Here is a 19,419-nt window from a genome sequence, read left to right on the forward strand (position 1 = left end):
TCTTATAGTATTCCTTCAGAAAATGAAGAGAGCAATTGATAATCTAGATGAAATCAGAAGCACGTCTATTGCCCACTCCCTCCCTATCTTTCTCCAGTTTTGCTTCAAATGATCTGTAAGGGACCCATAAGGTATAAAGATAAATGCTTTGAATTTCTGCTTCCCCGTTGTGACCGGATAAATTTGGAAGACCCCAGTGATTCATCGGGACAGTTTCTCAACCTAAGGTCCCTGATAGAAAATGGCAGAGAAAATCCAGAACTCAGAGCATTCCCTGTGCATATAATACTTGTCACACCAAATACCTTAATGGTGACGAAGACACTTGCCGGGAGCCTCGGTGGCCACCTGCCTTCCTGAGCCAGGGCTGACTTGACTCTCACAGCAGGACAAATGCACTTACCCACACAGGTTTACACATCTTGAACAACTTGAAACTCAGAGACTGTGTTGCATGCTCCAAATCAGCGGGAAAGGAGATTTTAGATGGCAGTAATCATCTCAGGGAAAACACACCTCACTGAAATCAATAGAATAATTTTTGATAATGTAGCCACTTGATCTGGTAATTTGGCCTTTCACCTGTAGTGAACAACTTCACTGGAGATTTTCTTGAGCTATTAGATGCCTCTTACTTGAAGGCTATCCTGTTCTTGTCTTTCAAAGTATGTTGAATAATTAGCTTTTGAGTTTAGTGCTTCCATTCCTTCCTCTTTCCTCACTCTTGTCTCAACCTCCCCACCCCACCCCAGCTTACCCTCTCCAAACTCCTCCTGAGCCCCAGCTCATGCCTCTTGCCATAAGTCACTTAGGAACAAGCCACAACTCATCAACAAGTCTGCACAGATATTTGAGGGCCAGCACAGTCCACTCAACTCAATTATCATTTTCTAAATTGATTTTTAGAGACCTGATGGGTGAGGAGAGATGGAACATCTCCCTTCCTGACACTGTTAACCCAGCACTGCTTTTGGCAGGCAGGGGCATGCCTGATGATGTTCCTAATGATCCCTCTGGTCCATGGGATGACTTACCAGCAGCAAATCACGCTTGGCAATGCTACCTTTGCATACCGCCCAATCAGATGATGGACACTTTAAAAATTAAAAAAAAAATACAACTTTTGCCGCTGAGCATCAAAGAAGTCAACCACTATCATAACACGAAGGTGGGAATTCCAAGAGAAGAAAGTACTGATATTGAACAATTCCCAAATTCATTAATCTTAATCTATATGGCAAACCTGATGAGATAGGTACTATCTTCCCAAATCCTCATTTTACATATCAGGAAACTAAGGCAAGGTAAGTGTGAATAACAAGCCCAGTGTCACACTGCTCACAGAAGATGGCACTGGGATTCAAACCCAGGTGTAACAGCACCAGAGTCTATATATCCCACATCCCAGAGCTGGAAACTACAATTCTGGTCTCAGTGTTAACAGTGGGCAGATAATGTGGCTATTACAGCATCTCTTCTGCTTAGACTGTCTTATTGTGGTTTCATAAGACTGGTTGGCATTTTGTCTGTGACTTTAGAAAGGAAATCATTGGAAGTGGAGACCATCAGGATCACTTCGTGGCTCCACTACAACTCAGAACACAGAAAGTGAAGGGACATTTTTTTTTTTTGTATGATATTAAAACCACCCTTGGGATACAAAGTTGATTTTGATTCCTTGCTAAATTCTTTGAAGAGCAAAGTATTTAAAAAACATATGACAATAATTAGCAGTATTTCTTTAGGGGGTTGTTGGTTTGACCTTAGCCTTTTAATCTGTCAAAGTATGCTAATCAGTCTGACAGACAGAAAGATAAAATGCAGAGGCAGATGCTCTAGCAGGGAAAAGATGCAAAGACAGGGGCCAGTGAGGGGAAGTGAAGGGCACTGTGGTCAATGACCATTGCCTGCTGCACGGGGTGTTCTTCCAATGTGGCCCCAAAAGATTCTGAACTAGGTAGAGCCTCAGAAGCAAGTCACTCTTTTTATTCTAAGCACAGAAAAGTGAGTGAGCACATCTGTAGATGTTCTAGAAATCTCCTTTAGCTGTGAGGTGAACATGACTGGGATAGGATTTCCATTTATGAGAAAGGGAATAGGATGGAGAATACATCAAATGTCTTAATTTAAGGTTCAGATGTATCGTGTCATGCAGTTCAAACTGAATGGCATATACCACTCTAATTTTGGCAGAAATATTTATTGTTCAGGGCCTCCCTGCTGGCGCAAGGGGTTGAGATGTAACTTATGAAGCTATTCACAGCCACTACAGCATGAGTTCGATCCCCAGCCAGGGAGCTCCCCACATGGCGCAGCAGACCTCTACTGACTTGCCCACTGCTCCCCTCAACAGTGTATTTCAGTCGGTCTGCCTGTTCTGCTCCCCACTCTGTCTCTGGTAAATCCTCTTACCCCCCACACCTCTGACCTGTACCCCATTTCTTGTATGCATAAATAAATAAATCTTTAAAAACATATTCATTGCTCACTAAATATTCATGGACTCCCCATCTTTCAATTCTTTTATGGATGAGTGAGTGAAAACGATATATTTGATTTCTGAGTCAGCACATTTAAGAGCTGGTATGTGCCTTCCAGCTTTCTATTCTGCTGAGGTGAATAAATGCACAAACTAGAATTCAGATGACTCAGCTACCACATGAGGAATCCCCATCTTGTTAGGTCCTTTAACAACTGGGTAGAACTGACACAATTAGACATGTACTACGAGCAAGAAATAAACTCTTATGTTAAGTCACTGATTTCATGGTTATTTTATGACTGCAGCAGAATCAGATTCTTTTCTAACTAAGGGATATAGAATCACAGACATAATTATTTCTAGTAACTGAATCGCATAGATCTCACTATTCCTAGAGCAGGTAGGAAAATAAAGGGGAAATGACTAAACACATTATCAATTGTAAACATTGTGTAAAGTGCTTTGCACAAGCCATTTCACTCTGGACTCCAGAAAAAAGAAAATGAGATCAGACACTGACATCTCGACTTTTTAAATAAGGAGAGGAATGAAGCTAGAGAGAATAAACAACGTGTCTAATGATAGATAGTCAATTTACTGGAAATTCATGTACTTGGCTTAAAAAAAGAAAAAAAATTATGTCTTTTGTTTTAATTCACTCGTCCTTCCCACAAAGGTAAACTGGAGTCTATTTGGTACCTTAAAACCTATCTGGTACCTTAGAAACAGAATAATCTGCTTACACTTTTCTAAGCTCTTAAGTCCATGATACTGAGTTTAGTCCAGAAAGACAATGCTCTAATAATGTTCCTCTGCAGGGATATCCCCAAGATTCCAATTTTTAAAGTGGGATTTCTATCAGCCAAGGAGGGTTTGCAGAGATGTTTGGATAAACACCCCAAAGAGGGGTTTCCCTTGTTTCCTAAGGAGAACTGAAGCAGCAGAGCCCAGAGTTATTGAGCTACATCTCCCCTCACAACTCCCACACTTTATTAATGTGTTTCTTGATAAACCTTGAGACTTTCTCAAAGTGCCTTTATTTGTACATATTTTACTTGACATCATTGTTTCCAAATAGCTTTTACTTTTTTTTTTTTTTGATGTTGGCTATGTGTAAGTAGAAAAGCAATTAGTTATTAATCAAGAAAATAAAGCACTGGAATGATGGTGCTCCTTTATCTCTCTCTAAAATATGGAAATTTTTCCAATTTTATAAATGTCCACACACAACAAACACATAGATACCCACAGATTCACCCACCTCCTGACGCACATGCACACAGGCTTGGTACTGTGAAGAATCTCATAAGTCATAGGACAGAAAATATAATACAAAGCTTTGAGAATCACTGCCACTAAAAAGAAATTAAGCTCTAGAACAAGTATGCTGGCCAATCCATTGTTTCACAACAGTGGAATATCACTATCTACAAAGCATTTTTAAATAGTCGGTTTTAGAAGGAAACTTGCACTCTTTAATAGTTGAAATAGGGTGGTTGTGAATAGGACCCATCTTTCAATTGCCAAATAGGAGGCAGATATGTTGACTAAGGGAGCTGTAGTGACCAGAACAAGACCCATGTTTGAATTCTGTCTCTGCCTGTGATTAGTGAGTATTGAGTACATCATGGGTTTTGAGGAAAATGCCAACCCCACTCCCTCCTTCATATTCTCTATATCAGAGACAATACATATCAAAACCTTTTGAAATATCTTATGCTAATAAAAGCTATCACTCTCATTAACTGTTCATCTTTGACAAGTCACTTCCTCTCTCTGGACCACAATTCACTCCTTAAAAAAAAACCACTTTAGTTAATTGCCTTTTCAACTTTTTTAGTGTTGGGAATGGTGATGGTAATCACAGAAACATTGAGTGCTCATTATGTGCCCAAATCTGTGTCATATGCATTAAAAGGAAAATGGACTTGCCCTTTGATGGGAGGATGTCTAAATGGATTTTCCATTCATAGAACTCAGAATCTATATTAGTAAACATGAGCAGGGATGAGAACAGAAGATGCACTTGCTTGTATATCTTCCCCCTCATTTGCTTTGCTCACCAAAGACTTAGAATTAGAATATAGTATCATGTCCAACATCTGTGTCTATGTTTTCTTGATGGTGACCTTGCAAACCCCTCCACTCTCACAAGACTCTTTAGCACTTTCCTAACAAACACATTGATTTCTCTGATATCCTGATACTTCTAGCTTTCTTTTTTAAAGACTCCTAGATATCTCCTACAAATCTCTTCATCTCCAGGACTGCAACTTCTACAGCTTCTTTTAAGTTCCTCCTAAGGACTCATCCTCAGACAGAATGAGTCTCCTTAGAGGTCCCAGGACATTTGGAGCCTCATGCAATATTGCAGCTCTGAATCACTCCCTCTCTGTTTATCTGTTCTTCTTCCCTTCTAAGACTGCAATGTCCCCCAAGATAAAGATGGTATATTCCCTGGCCTGGCAAGGGTGCAGCACTTAGTACTATACTTAGAGTGTTATAAAATGATAATGTATATGTTTTCTATGAGCTTTACAGTTTACCATTTTTCTCCAAAATATACTTCACAGTTTTACTGTGCTATGCCCCATTCCCAGCGTATTGCTGATTGCTGGTAAAATGAATATAAATTACTAACTAATAAAAATAAATATGAACATTAAAATGTATCTGGTTTCTTATACCCTTAGTTCCAATTAACAATTTAAATATACATTTACAAAATGCTAAAATCTTCACTTGATTTCTTCTGCTTAAATTCTTAAAATTAAGTCTGTTTCAACAAATGGAAAATATAATCTGTAATGCCAGTTTTAGATGGTATAGGGTTTGCAAAGAACAGTACTTCCCCTGGAATTGAAGAGATGGTACAGAAATTGTTATGATTCTAGAGAACATGATCAGTGCTCTATTGAATACCTGGAAGAAAACTGCCATGAGAATCCAGAGAGTCCAGGGGGAGAATTATTTAGGTAAGAGGAAAAGTCTTTCTTGCAAACTGTGAACATGAGCACCATTAAAATAAATAACAAGGATATACCAAGAGCATACGATACTTGTAAAACCATGGGGGACAGTCAGCCACTGAGGGAATAGTAAGCCCTTGCACTGGTAGAAGTAGAGAGCACACAGCCAGATGTCTATGCCATGACACTGGAAGAAGAGAATGGGGTCAGACTATGATAAAACTGGAATCCAGAGGCAAATGATTTAAATTTCAATATAAAGGTAATGGAGAGAGCAGAGAAAGATTTTTGAGCTGGTAGCAGAGCTGGAGGAACCACAGATGACATACTTTGGGGTTTTCACCTTGACACAGTATTCATGTGTGTTTGGGGAAAGAAGAGGCAAGTGTGGACAGGGAAACCATTGCCACAGTTCAGTCATTCAGTCATTCACACACGCACACACACATATATTATTAGCCAGAATTTGAACTTTTGAAGGGTCTATAAATAGCACATTCAAAGTAGCAAAGTCCTAACTGCACTTGAGTTTCCTGAAACACTGTGCCTAGGACTTAAAAAGGCCATCTATCTAATTTAGATAGGACCACTGACTATTTTGCAACTGAGTCTTCATTTCTGGATTCTGTGTCAGGCCACCCCTCGTGACAAGGGGTGACAATGCTCTCACCTACTTTTCTGCACACAAACCCTGTTCACGCCAACCCCCATCTCCCACACACTTTTTAAAAATTTGGTACCAATCAAGAGTTCCCCTTGCCATTTCTTTTTCTTCTCTCCTGTTGCTGAGAGAAATGTGTGGCAGAATGCTAGAGGAGTGAATGCCATGGGCAAGATGAGAGGGGGAATTTCCTTACTTCAAGAAGCAATATCTTAGAGGTGGGCTGTCAGAGACCCTGCAAGATTTGAAGTTTCAGAGACTGAATGAAAGAAACACTCAGCTAACAAAACAGAGCGCTGCAGAGGACGCTTCATCTGCTCTGGCCAAATCCCTTCTTTCTTTCTATCCTTTCCCCCCTAATAACAGCTGCCCTCTCATTCCCTGTTACTCTGCTGTGAAGAACAAAACCTCCCTCCGACTATCTGTTTTTCTTTTCTTCCCCAGAGTAGGTCTCATTACTGGTGATTAGCAGATGATTAAAACCAATTCAGCTTCCCCCAGTAGATATTTTTTCCCTGTTTGTGCCTAACGCGTCAGCCTTCAATGAACGTGCTCCTAAGCTTATTAACAGGCTCAGAGGATTAGCTGCCGCCAAGCTCGGTGGCTCCCATATTGTGATGCAGGGAGTGACATGGAACCATTTGCTGAGTGCAGACAGGACCGCTGGGACCAAACTATCTAAATCACAATTTTATTTTCCATGTAGAGCAAGATAAAAAAAAATCCCAACAATAATTACAAAAATCAAACGTTTGTACAAGTCTGAAAATATCCTTAAATTCAGTGGCAGAAAACAGGCAAAACCAATCATGAGCAGCATTTGTGAGTGTGTGTGTGTGTGTGTGTGTTACAAGAAAATAGAATCACATAGTTTATTTACGTTCGTACCCATTTATGAAGATAAAGGTTCTCATTTCACCTCTACATTTACTTTGCTATCTACATAGCATGTATTTGTACAGGTCACATAAGGATAATATGGCTAAATCTCTTCACGGAGACTGAAGAAGTGTCAACTTAGACTGTAAAAGACTTTAACTTAGATAATTCTTTAAAGATCATCTAATCCTCCAAATTGTGTAACTTGGCTATTGATAGAGACACACAAAGGATTCTAAGTAACTGGTTTCACTTTTGTTTCCAAACTACAAAAATGCCATCCAATTTTTAAAATTTAGAAGGCATATTTGTCTGTTTTCAAGGACTTTCTTTAGAGTTGAATGAAATATTTGTTAATTACAATGAGCTCATAATTAATAGGTTAGGAAGTTCTGAAAGGAGATAAACCTCATAGTATAACTGGTAGGTGAAACATTTAAAAGGTTGTGTTTTGGGGGATAGAATTGTTTTATTGTTTACAAATGGTCTCTTATTCCAAATCTTTAGATTTTCCCATTTATTTCATTTCCACCTTTTCAATGCAGCTTAACTCTGTGCGTGCTGGAGCTTGAAATCCTGTTTCTGATTCATAATAGCAATAGGGTTTGCAGAAAATGTCAACAAATCCCCCATCACCAGGGAAAGTAGAAAATGTGAAAGGTAAGTCACGTCAGTCTCCCCTGGCTGCATGATGGAGTAGTCTGTGGATGAGAAGGAAAGAGAAATCCTAGCAAAACAGATACTACAACCAAACTGTGAACACCAGTAATGCCAAAATAACAAAGGAAAACCTGACAAAACAATAGAGAAGTAATGAGGAATTAGAGAAAGGTATTGTCAATCACCAAAAATGGCACAATCATATTTTATTTAATTTCTTTCATTTAATATCTGAAGAAAAATGACAGACAAGATTTCTTATTGGTTCGATTTTACCAGCATTAAAATATTTCCAGCAATAACCCTGACCTTGGTTGGCCCCAATAAGTAGGTAATTGCTAAAGGATCAATTCCCTTGTCATTAAACAATAGGCCCCAAACAAATGCAGTATGTGCAATCAAGTGACAGTGAAGCAGAGCTGGAGGTAACAGGAAACAAAGTAGGCTTTAAGAATTCACAAAAGTGCTATGATAAATAGCAGGGAAACATCTATAACTAAGGACCTATAACAATAGGATTTACTGGAATTCTGATCACTGGAATATATCCAGAGAGAAATTACAGTTTATTAACTTTCTAAACATTTTGTGATAAGCCTATGAGGCATAACATATGGGAAGTATTTCTATAATAAGACCAAGCTAAATATTTTTTAATGAAATACTTTGACTTGAAGTATTTCACTGGAACTTAAGAGAATTTCCATGTCAGTGTGGAAACAAGTTCAGCAGCAAGGGCTTTGCCAGCCTCAATAGATGAATAAAAGAAACTGTGCCATGGGAAGGAAAAGATAAGTCTGTTCCTTTCTCAGCCAGCTTTATTCAGTCCAGGGCCAGGGCAACATTGTGAATGGAGGTCCTTTCACCTACTGAATTAAACATCATAAAAAGAGGAACACTTGTTTTTCTTTTACAATCCTTCAAACAGCCTCTGCAGTGGTGTTGGTCCATAGAGTGATGGTGTCTTGATGCTTAATGTATCCTAGAGTTGTTTCTGATTCCTTGATCTACATGGCCAGTTTTTCCCTTCATAGCTGCCCTGTTTTCTCTTTCCAGTGTTACTGGATAGAATCATACGACACATGTGATAGCACTTGTCAGGCGAGAAGGCATCTCCACATCCTTTCATTGTTATCATCAGAATAAAATGGTGGTCAGGAGTCACGGACTTGGATTTGGACAAGCTCTGAGAAGTACTAGGAGGATGACCTTGAGGAATTTATTTGACCTATTTGATTTTTAGTTAGAAGATCTGCATTATGGGAAAATAATAGTACCTATCTCTTTGAATTAACAAGGAGTGATAGCACAAGGAGGATTAATCAGATACTGTTGTCCGAAGACTCAGCAAGCCACATGGCAAAGAGTTAGTCAGTTAGTTCTGATCATGTTGTTAGTAGTGTCAACAAGACTGGCAAACTGCATCAAAGTCTTTCTTATGTATGGACCTAGAGGTACAAAGGGAACTCTGAGTTAGTGGAGATGCTTTAGGAAGTTTGAGAAATAGTAGCCATCTCTGATAAACCTGAATATTTTAGGGCCTTGCCGGTGGTGCAGCGGGTTGAGCGCTGCACTATGAAGCTGTCCGCAGCCTCTGCAGTGCGTATTTGATTCCGGCTGGCAGGTGAGAATCCCACATGACACGGCAGACCTCTCCTGTCATGCCTGCTGCTCCCCTCAGCAGTGTATTTCTGTTGTCTGCCTGTTATGGTCCCTGTTCTGCCTCTGGTGAATCCTCACACCCTCCCTCACCTCTGGCCTGTACCCCAGCTCTTATATAAAAATAAATAAATTTGGAAAAAAAAAAAACCTGAATATTTTAGAAAGCAGGAACTGGGTAAAGCAGAAAGACACAAGCCTAAGGACAGGGTACACATTCTAATATCAACAGCAGTCTGAGGCAACTTTGCAAAGAGATAAATGAGTGTTAGCAATAATAAGCTCTGTCAAGGAGGGGTGGCGCCATTAGGTCTTGGGCTACCTGGGAAGTAGAGTGCTGTGCATGGATCCCTGTCAAATACCAGAGATGTTCAGAAAGCCAGCAGCAGCCAGCCATGGTGGGTCCACCCAGGCACCCCCTTCTTTTAATCTGGGAGATTCTGTCCAGATTGCTACCCCCTGGATATCTCCAGAGCAGGGAGCTTGCAGGCTACTATGTATGAATGAATGCTTGACTGGTAGAAGGGTTATTACTATTATTATTAATGATAATACCACTCGAAACCACATCCAATTTAACGCAACCATTTGGAAAAGCTACATTGGCCTATTATCCAATTGATAATTTCAGGGTTTTATTCACAGGCACAATCATAAGAAAAACAAGGAGAAGACAGTTTCTCAGTTGCGTACATATGCATAGACTTTGTCTTTTGAGAACATAATTGGAGATGGGAATTGTAAAGAAAAGATCATTAAGAGTTACAAAGAAAGAAAGAAAGAAAGAAAAACAACCCATTGCCTTGTTGTGCCCTGTGCCAAGCCCTGGGGTGCTTCATTTGAGCTGGAGGCAGTGCCCAACCAACTGGGGCAAACACAGGGTGGGAAGTCTGGTCAAGGAAAAAAAAGGGACATGGACATAAGGGCAAAGGAGAGTGCTGCATGGGAAGGAAGTTGTAAGGGAATTTTCTTCTATTTGAGTGAGAATTGTGCAAAAATAGCAAATATACCTACTGGCACAGGCCTCCTCCCCTCTCTCACCCACCCAATGCACAAAATGTCTCAGCTAGCCAGGATCTCTAATAATGTGTGAATTGGTAACTAAGGCCTTTAGTGATAGGGGGGTTAATCACCCAGTTGCTGCCTCTGAAGCTGAGGAGTGCTGAAACTGGGGCAGGGTGCACGTGTGCAATTTCAGTGGGTGTGGTGGGTCCTCTACAGCTAATCCCAAAGCAATCAAACTGGGAGGGTGTGGAGGGCATTCAAGTGTTTGCCAAGCAAAGACAGGCCTGCTCCACAGAGCTGGTCAGAAATAGAGGATCGATTTAGGAAAATATTTCCACTGAGAAGCAAACAGCTCAAGAGTTTTAGCTAAATATAAAAAGATAATTAGAAATATAGAAGTTTAAAATTGATCGATCATTTACAAAAATACAAGTGATTATTCCTAAGAAATTTGTGATAAGCAGCAGTAAGTAAGTTGTGCTGATAGATAATAGACAGAAGTACATAGAGATGGAGAGGGAGAGAGAAACTATCTAGTTTTCCTATAATACATACTAGATAAACCTTCAAAGGTAGAATCTATTACATCTTGGATTTTCCTACATAGCTTATCTTAGTGCAGTGGGATAAATATGTTTTGAATGAGTACAAATGATCCTGATAAGAATCTAAAAAGAAAGGACAGGTGGGCCTCCCTGGTGGCACAAGGGGTTAAGCACAGCACTGTGAAACTATCCACAGCCTCTGCAGCATGAGTTCTATCCCCAGTCAGGCAGGGAGCAACCAACATGGCACAACAGACCTCTCCTGTCTCGCGCGTTGCTCCCTTCAGCAGTGTATTTCTGTCAATCTGCCTGTTCTGCTCCCCACTCTGTCTCTGGTGAATCCTCTTACCCCTTGCACCTCTGGCCTGTACCCCAGTTCTTGTGTGCATAGATAAATAAATCTTTAAAAAAATAAAAATAAAAATAAATGACAGGATACAGATTTAGGATTAGCTCAGTTAGCTTTTTTGATTCTTCTTCTGTTGTGCCACCAGAGACATCATTGTAGTTACTGTGACTGAGGTGTCCTGGCTCATGGATACTGTAACATTATAATGTCAACTTCTGCTCAGAAATAATAATAGCCAATACTGATGTGCCAGGCATTGTTCCAAGTGCTTTTTGAAGATGAGCGTATTTAAATCTCATCCCAATCCCATGAAATAAGTGCTAATCATGATTTTCATTTTCTACTTAAAGGCTTTGCAGAGATAAGTAACTTGTCTGGGTCCCAATGTGTTAAATGAGGGTCCTGGAGATTGAACCCAAGCATTCTAGTTTTACCATCTTTGTTCTCAGCCTTTTCTGCCTGTAAGCATTGTTCATTTCTTTGTGTTTTATGTGTGTTTTGTTGAAATTGCTTTTGTTTAGCAGCATGAAGTACTTCTGATGCTACCAATCCCACATTTCAATAATGATAGGTGATTAGAACCAAATAGCTAATACCCATTCAAATACTTCTCCATACCCTTCTTACTGAATGATTCAGAAAAGTGAGAGAATATCTCATATATTTTGGATGGAGCAAACTAAGGCATTATTATATTTTAATGTATATATTGCAATCCTAAACAAGCTCCCTAAAATAAAGGGGATGTCTTATCAGATAGTTGCATATCTAAGTAGTCCTCATACCAATGTAAATAAGAATGAGGGAATCCATTTGGTTTTTAAAACCTACAAAGTGCAACTAGATTTCTGTAAAGGTACCAGGTTGTTTAAAATTTATTATTAAAATTATTTTATGACACTTGCTAGAAAATATTGTAAGCAGATTATATTCAAAAAATGTATATTTACATTTAGTGAGGAAAACATCTACTTTCTCCAGTTCTCCTATTAGTTACAATTTAATTACAGAAAAGGAAAAATATGTGAATAAAGTTGTGTAAGAACAACAACAAAAATATATATTTACATTCTAAAAAAGAGAAGGTGAAGACAGTAAGAAAGATTTTAGCTGTCTTAAGATGTTTAAGGAGTTTCAGCTTTAGAGAGAGAGAGAGAATAAAGCCTATGTTAAAAGGTTCAGAAGTGTGGTTCTTGCAGATATCCTAAATAAATTGATAACTATACTGTTAAATTCAATTTGACTGTAGATCTCTAAAACCTAAGAACTATCTTACTATATTATATAATAATTGCTCTATTGAATTTGATATTATATATTTTATTTTTATATATTGCATATATTATGCTTAGATGTAACTTGTTATACCTTCAATTCATAGTTTATTAACAGTGCTAAATATAACTGAACACAGATATTCACATTCCACTTGAGTAAGTCTCTGCTTTTGTATGACAAATATAATGTAAGTCAGTCTCTGGAGGCTTCTGAATTGAATTATCACATCACTGATACCTTGTTATTAAAGACATCTTAGATTAAGATAAAATACCACTTGATGCTGAAAGGTAAGCTGATCAACTAATTACTTGACAAGTTTCAAAAGAGAATCCCTGAAAACAAATAGAAGGAACACTTTTGAAATTGAAATATAATTATAAAGTAATGAAGATTATGTAGCACTTAGATCCTTGAGTATTGACATTGAACAATCAAACACGTGTCTGAGAAATAGTGTGTATTTCCCCAGGCAAAATGCTTTCTCATGGCTCTCTAATATGGCTTCTGTAGATTGGATTCTAGATGGACTTTTGCTGTTGGTGAAAGTCACAGACGCTGGGCATTTTGTTCTTGCACACCTTGCACAACTGTCAGAGCAGCATTTTAAACACACTTAGCTTATAACTGTCGAGTCAATTGGCTGATTTCACTAAGCAGTAATCAGAGTGTTATCCTCTTTTTCATGTGTGCAGGGCAATGTTAGTCCTCTAGGAAACTAATCATATGCAGGTCAATTAATTTCTCTATATTCCATTCTTAATTTGAAAACAGAAAAGGCCATTTCTACCTCATTTATTTATTCATTGAACTAATATTATGGAGAGGATGAAACAGACACAAAGTCCTTATTCCTACTCCAGTACAGGAGACAGCCATTAAACAAATAAGAACATATCATGCCCAATGCTGATGGTTGCAATGGACCCAAAAATAGCAGGGGAGTGGAGACCCTAAGTGCTGGGGTGAAGATTGCTATTGCTTAAAATAACAAAGTTACAAAAATGGAGACAAGAAGAGGAGTTGGGGGAAGAGAGTGGATGTGGCTATAAAAGATCAACACAGAGATTCTGAGATTCTTGTGTTGGTAGAAATATGCTGTATTGATGTCAACTTTCTGACTGTATTGTGCTGTGGTTTTGTAATATGTTACCATGGGGAGAAATGGAGGATCTCCCTGTTTTATTATTTCTTGCAATTGCATGTGAGTCTCCAATAACTTCAAAATGAAATGCTTCATTAAAACAGGAAAAGTGATGCCGTCTTTTCTTCTTTGCACAATGGAATGTTAGTCAACCCTTGTTCCATTGAGGGGAGGAGTGGGGTGATGGGATTTAGTCTTTCAAACAACCACTTTGGCTTTCTGCAGGGGCCAATGGTGGAAGTGGGCAGTACAGGGTAGAAGGTGGGGCAAAAATCCAAGAAACAGGTGTGGTTGACTTAAGCCAGGATGGGGTGGTTAGGGGGGTGAGGGGGTAGATGTGGAGGGGCAAGGGGTAGGGGTTGGATTGCTACAAGTGTGGGCAAATTGGTTGTTGTTGTTTTTTTTTAAGATTTATTTATTTTTTTTTTAAGTTATTTATTTATTTATTTGTTTGTTTGTTTGTTTATACATGCACTGGGTACAGTCAGAAGTGCGGGAGGGTGAGAGAATTCACCAGAGCCAGAGCGGGGAGCAAAGCAGGCAGAAGGACCGAAGTACACTGCTGAGGGAGCAGCGGGCGGCAGGAGAGGTCTGCGCGCCATGTGGACCCTCCTCTGGTGGCCGGGAGCAGCCGGGGATCGAACCGGCGCTGCAGAGGCCGCGGGCAGCTTCGCAACCCAGCGCTCAACCGCTGCGCCACCGGGGAGGCCCTAAGATTTATTTATTTATACAAGCATTTATACAAGTACCCGGGTACAGGCCAGATGTAAGAGGGTGAGAGGATTCACCAGAGACAGAGCGGGGAACAGAACAAGCATCTGACGAAATACACTGCTGAGGGGAGCAGCAGGCGAGTCAGGAGAGGTCTGCTGCGCCATGTGCGTTGCTCCCCAGCCGGCCTGGATCAAACTGCACTGCAAAGGCTGCGGACAGCTTCACAGTGCGGCTCTCAACCAGGGAGGCCCAGTGTGGGCAATTGCTTATGTTCTAAATCCCCAGTGGATTGGATTTGGGGAACTAGAATCTGATATTTTTGGCTTGAGACCCACATTTTATGAGCTCTCCATATGCATTCTGTTATACAGCCCTTTATTTTATTGTTTTTTTTTTAATTGACTTACATGCCTACTTAGTGTTTTGGAAGTAGAGGATTCCCCTCTCAGATGTAGATAGTTAATGTACCATATTCATCTAGTGCACCTCAATATTAGTCATTAGAAATTTCTTCTGTCTTCTTTTTTCCTAACTAATTTCTACTTATTTTTTATGTCCTGGCTGTAGGTCACTTGGGGGAAACACTTTTTTAAAAATTTGGTATAGTAAGAATATTTTAGAATATTTTTGTTCGAGTACTTAAGAAGAAGAAAACATCCTGACTTGGATGGAGAAATATAATATTAGTTAATAATAGCATGATGCTCAGCTTTCCATTGAGTCCTTCCTATGTCCCATGCTTTTTTTTTTCCTTCAAATTGTATTTTACATAAAATGTCTCATTAAATTCTCAAGATAGAGGGAAGAGAATCAAGGAATTTTTAAGATTTAGGAAATGTAGTTAAGTAGCAGTGATATTTCAATTTTTTCCCAAATATTTCCATTTTTTTTAAAAAAATACTTTTTTAGAAAAGATTTATTTATTTATACAAAAACCAGGGTACAGGCCAGATGTGGAGGAGGGTGAGAGGACCCACCAGAGACAGAGTGGGGAACAGAACAGGCAGACTGATGAAATACACTGCTGAGGGGAGTAGCGGGTGAGACAGGAGAGGTCTGCCGCACCATGTGGTTTTCTCCCTGGCTGGCTGGTATTGAACCCACACTGCAGAGGCTGTGGACAGCTTCTTAGTGCAGTGCTCAACCGCCTGTGCCACCTGGGAGGCCCGGTATTTCAAATATTAACATACTTTCTAATTAGAAAATAATAACACTTTCATTGGTTGGGCCCTTGCTATGATGTAGAAACTATGCAAAATGTATCATGTATGTCATTATATTTAATATTTAAAGCAAATTTATGAAGTGCCACTATTTTATTTTACGGATAGGTGCACTGACTCCTGAGGAGTTTGACTAATTCTCTGAAGGTTGGGCAAGGCTGGTAAGTGGTGGAGCATGTGCTTATTAACGCCAAAGCCTGGGGTCTATATCAACCTACAGCTTCAACCTCACCCCTACCTCTCTCCCTAGTCCCAATAACTTAGGGTGAGGTTTCTTCTTCTTTCTTAGGTTTGTCTTTTGTTTCCATTTCTGTTGCACTGTTTATGTCGGGGTCCACCTGCAACAAGCTTCAATCCAGCCCTTAGTTAATTCTTCCTCAAGACTGATCTTTATAGGTTCCACCTTTTGCCATTGTCATGTCTGCATCCAGTAGCACTAAATTGCCCCATGCTTATTAATCTCCATTTGAATGAATAGTGACTTTTGAGAAGTGACTGACAATAAATGCTTTATGTGCTTTTAATTACAGAACACTAGCATTCACTTCAATGAAAATCATCAGATCATCTATAGTTTCAAGAACATGTTGGTAAATCAATCTTTGGTTGTTTGCACTGATCCAGAAATCTCTCTAGAACCTTCAAAGCAACTTGTCTCTACTTGATGATCACCCATCCTCTCAAATTCCTTTGCTTCTGTGTGACATTAGGCAATCAAATCCATGGTGAAATTTATGAAGATTATTCTAATTTCTGTACTCAAATGGCACCAACAGGCAAAGGATGATTTAGACTTTGTGTTGACATATATATCTTTCTGGTAGCAACTATACAAAGAAAACACATAGGGAAAAACTGTTCAACTTCTTTAGTGGGTTCAGAATCTCTTTATATAAATACACACACATAAATGTATATATAATACTATATATATGAGAGTGTTTATTTATTGGGCCAAGGTGAGAATATGATCTCAATTAGGTATCTTCCAATAACTTGCAGACCTGCCTGCAAGCTGCAGAGACATCAGAGATGATCATCACCTTTGCATGAACCTTTTCAGAAAGTCCTTTATCATGGTGGTGGTGGGGGGGACTCAGTATAAAGTAGTTAGGTTAATTCTGTAAAATATCTTCCCTATTAAAACAATGTCCTGAAAATAACAGCCAGTAACTTTACTTCAGGGAAACTGTCAGGACAGATGAAGGGGCCACTGGAATAAGGTTTTATAATAACTACAAATACAAGGAAAAGTGGACATCTATAATCAAAGAACAAGGGGAAGGGTCAACAGATGGAAATTACTGAAAGGAAGCTTTTGGGGCCAGGGGCAATTCTGGTTATATCTGATGGTGGGAGATGAGGACTGTGATCAGGCAGCATGTAAGGGGAGGTGCTGGGTACCTGGCTACACGGAATTATGCCTAAAAGTGGACAATGCATAAAAGATCACAAGAGTCCCAAAATTAGGACCGACTTGAGAAGACAGTTCAGAAGAGCTGGAATAGCGTTTGTTCAAGGAAAGCATGTTCACCATACTTAAAGAGAACTGCAGAGCAAGGCAGCCTGAGCTCTCCCAGACCATTGCATTCTAGCCAGCATATCGGCAGGCTGTCTTTATCCACATCTTCATCTTCATCAGGGATTCTCCAAATCCAAGCTATAGCCCATTCACATAGGGAAACCAAATCTTGCAATGCTTTTGTGCATTTTCCCATCTGTGAATCCATTTCGGTACCACTGAGTGTCTTTGGGGGAAAAAGTCTATGGAAGAGATATGAACTAAGTCCTGTTTTCCTTTTCCTGCTAACAGTTTGTGGCAATTTCCTCAGCTGTGTGCCTCCAAGCATGAATGACAAGGGAGACAAATGAATCTCTTCAATGGCTATTTCATGTGAGAACAATTCCATCCTGAACTTCCTGCCGATATTATGTGCTATTGTCACATCATCTGCCATAACCATTCACCTCTTTCACAAAGTAACTGGCTTCAAAGGGCTTTTAGAAAATGCCTTAATTCCAAGATTGGCAGCCTTACATAATGCAAGCCTAGGTAGCTAATATCTGAGGTCTGATAACTCATTCACACACTAGTCACATGTTTCAAATAAAATGAGAAGACAAACAGCATGTTTTTCACATTCATGAGCAATGAACATAGTTATGGAAGTATCATATAAGGAAAGCTGCAGACCTATTTTCTTCAGGAAATCTTTTGGCCATAAGAGATAGAAAGTATCTTCAAGTCCAGAGACTGACACATAGTAATAGATCCTGGTATTAGGGTAATACTCACTAAAGCTTAGATTTATTTATTTTATTTTTGCTAAAAGCGACAACATTGGATAATTTTTTGAGAATTTATTTATTGAGATAGATAAATCAATACTAGTGAGAATTAGGTATATTACAGTATATAATATTTAAGATATTGTAACATATAATTAAGAATAGAGTGATTCCCCTGTACCCTAAGTCTCCCAGCAAATTCCTGAAATTGTAGATAGGACCAAACCCTACACACACACACAAGCACACACACACACACTCATAGTGTTTTATGAACATAAATACATAAAGCTTAATTTATAAATTAGGCAAAATAAGAGATTACATCAGTAAGTAAATACAACTCCAGACGTTGTATGTGAAACATCTGTATATAAACTTTGATTCCTCCCTGTGAATTATGGGTCTGACAATATCAGGTTATTCCCATTTAACTCCTTTTTATTCATATGGATTTAAAGCATTTTAAAACATAGTATCATGTTCTAGGGTGTAATTTTAGACCATGAGGGCTCAGTTTACTTTCCTCAACAGAGAAGTTACATCCAGTATTTATTAGGGGTTTCATATGAAAGTGGAGTGAACCATGTTTCAGAATGAAAATTCTCTGAATGAAAATTATTGAGGAAATGATGGTGATTTTCTATAATTCAAATGTCTTTCTCAGTGAAACATGTATTTCTCCTTCTATGCAAAAAGGGGTAGCTTAACATGAAAAAAATCGTTTTGAGAACTTCACTTTAAGCATGGGTAAGTCCAATGCTGTTTTAACTCTCTATCATCTTTTCCCCTTGCCAGAGCAAAGGACATGCTTATTTCTTTGTGTAATATTAGCTATAGGAGTGGGGGAAATTTCTCTGGGGTTTAAAATAGATTGGTTTTCTTAGGGAATGCATGAAAAGGTTAAAGGCTCTCCTAGGTATGTGCAGATGTAGATTATGTTTAAAAATAAAAGAAGCATCTGCGGTGAAGATGGTTATGGCCATCATTGTTGAAAATATGGCTCAACAAACTTCATAACTGAGTTCTGCAAGTATATTTTAAAATTTTGACATGGTTTTTAATGCATGCTTGAAGAATGAATTTCAGATAAATTAAAGTATTTCATATAACAAGGAAAGCACCACCATCAATATATCATAATTTAAACTAACAAAGGAAAGTATGATAATTGAACTAAGACTAGAAGAGAAAGGGATGCCTAGGACAAAGGTAATAATGGAAATCGATGAGATAATTTTAATCTACTTGATTTAATTATGTATTGTTTTAAACAAAAAGCTTTATTAGGCAATTTAAATGACAAATTTTAAATTGGGCCATATTATGATGCAGCAATTCCACTCCTAGATATCTACCCAAAGGGACTTAGGAATGTTTATGTTCATTGCAGCACTATTACAACAGCCACACTATGGAAACAATCTAAGTGCCCCCAAACAGATAAGTGGAGTAGAAAGATGTGGTATTAATACACAAAGAAATACTAGTCAGATATATAAAGATAAACACCTGCTATTTGCAACAACATGGATGGAACTGGAGGGGATTATGCTAGTGAA

Source organism: Talpa occidentalis, unplaced genomic scaffold (genome assembly GCF_014898055.3).
Source record: "Talpa occidentalis isolate TD23 unplaced genomic scaffold, MPIMG_talOcc4v2.1 talOcc4.5, whole genome shotgun sequence".
Lineage (NCBI taxonomy): Eukaryota > Metazoa > Chordata > Mammalia > Eulipotyphla > Talpidae > Talpa > Talpa occidentalis.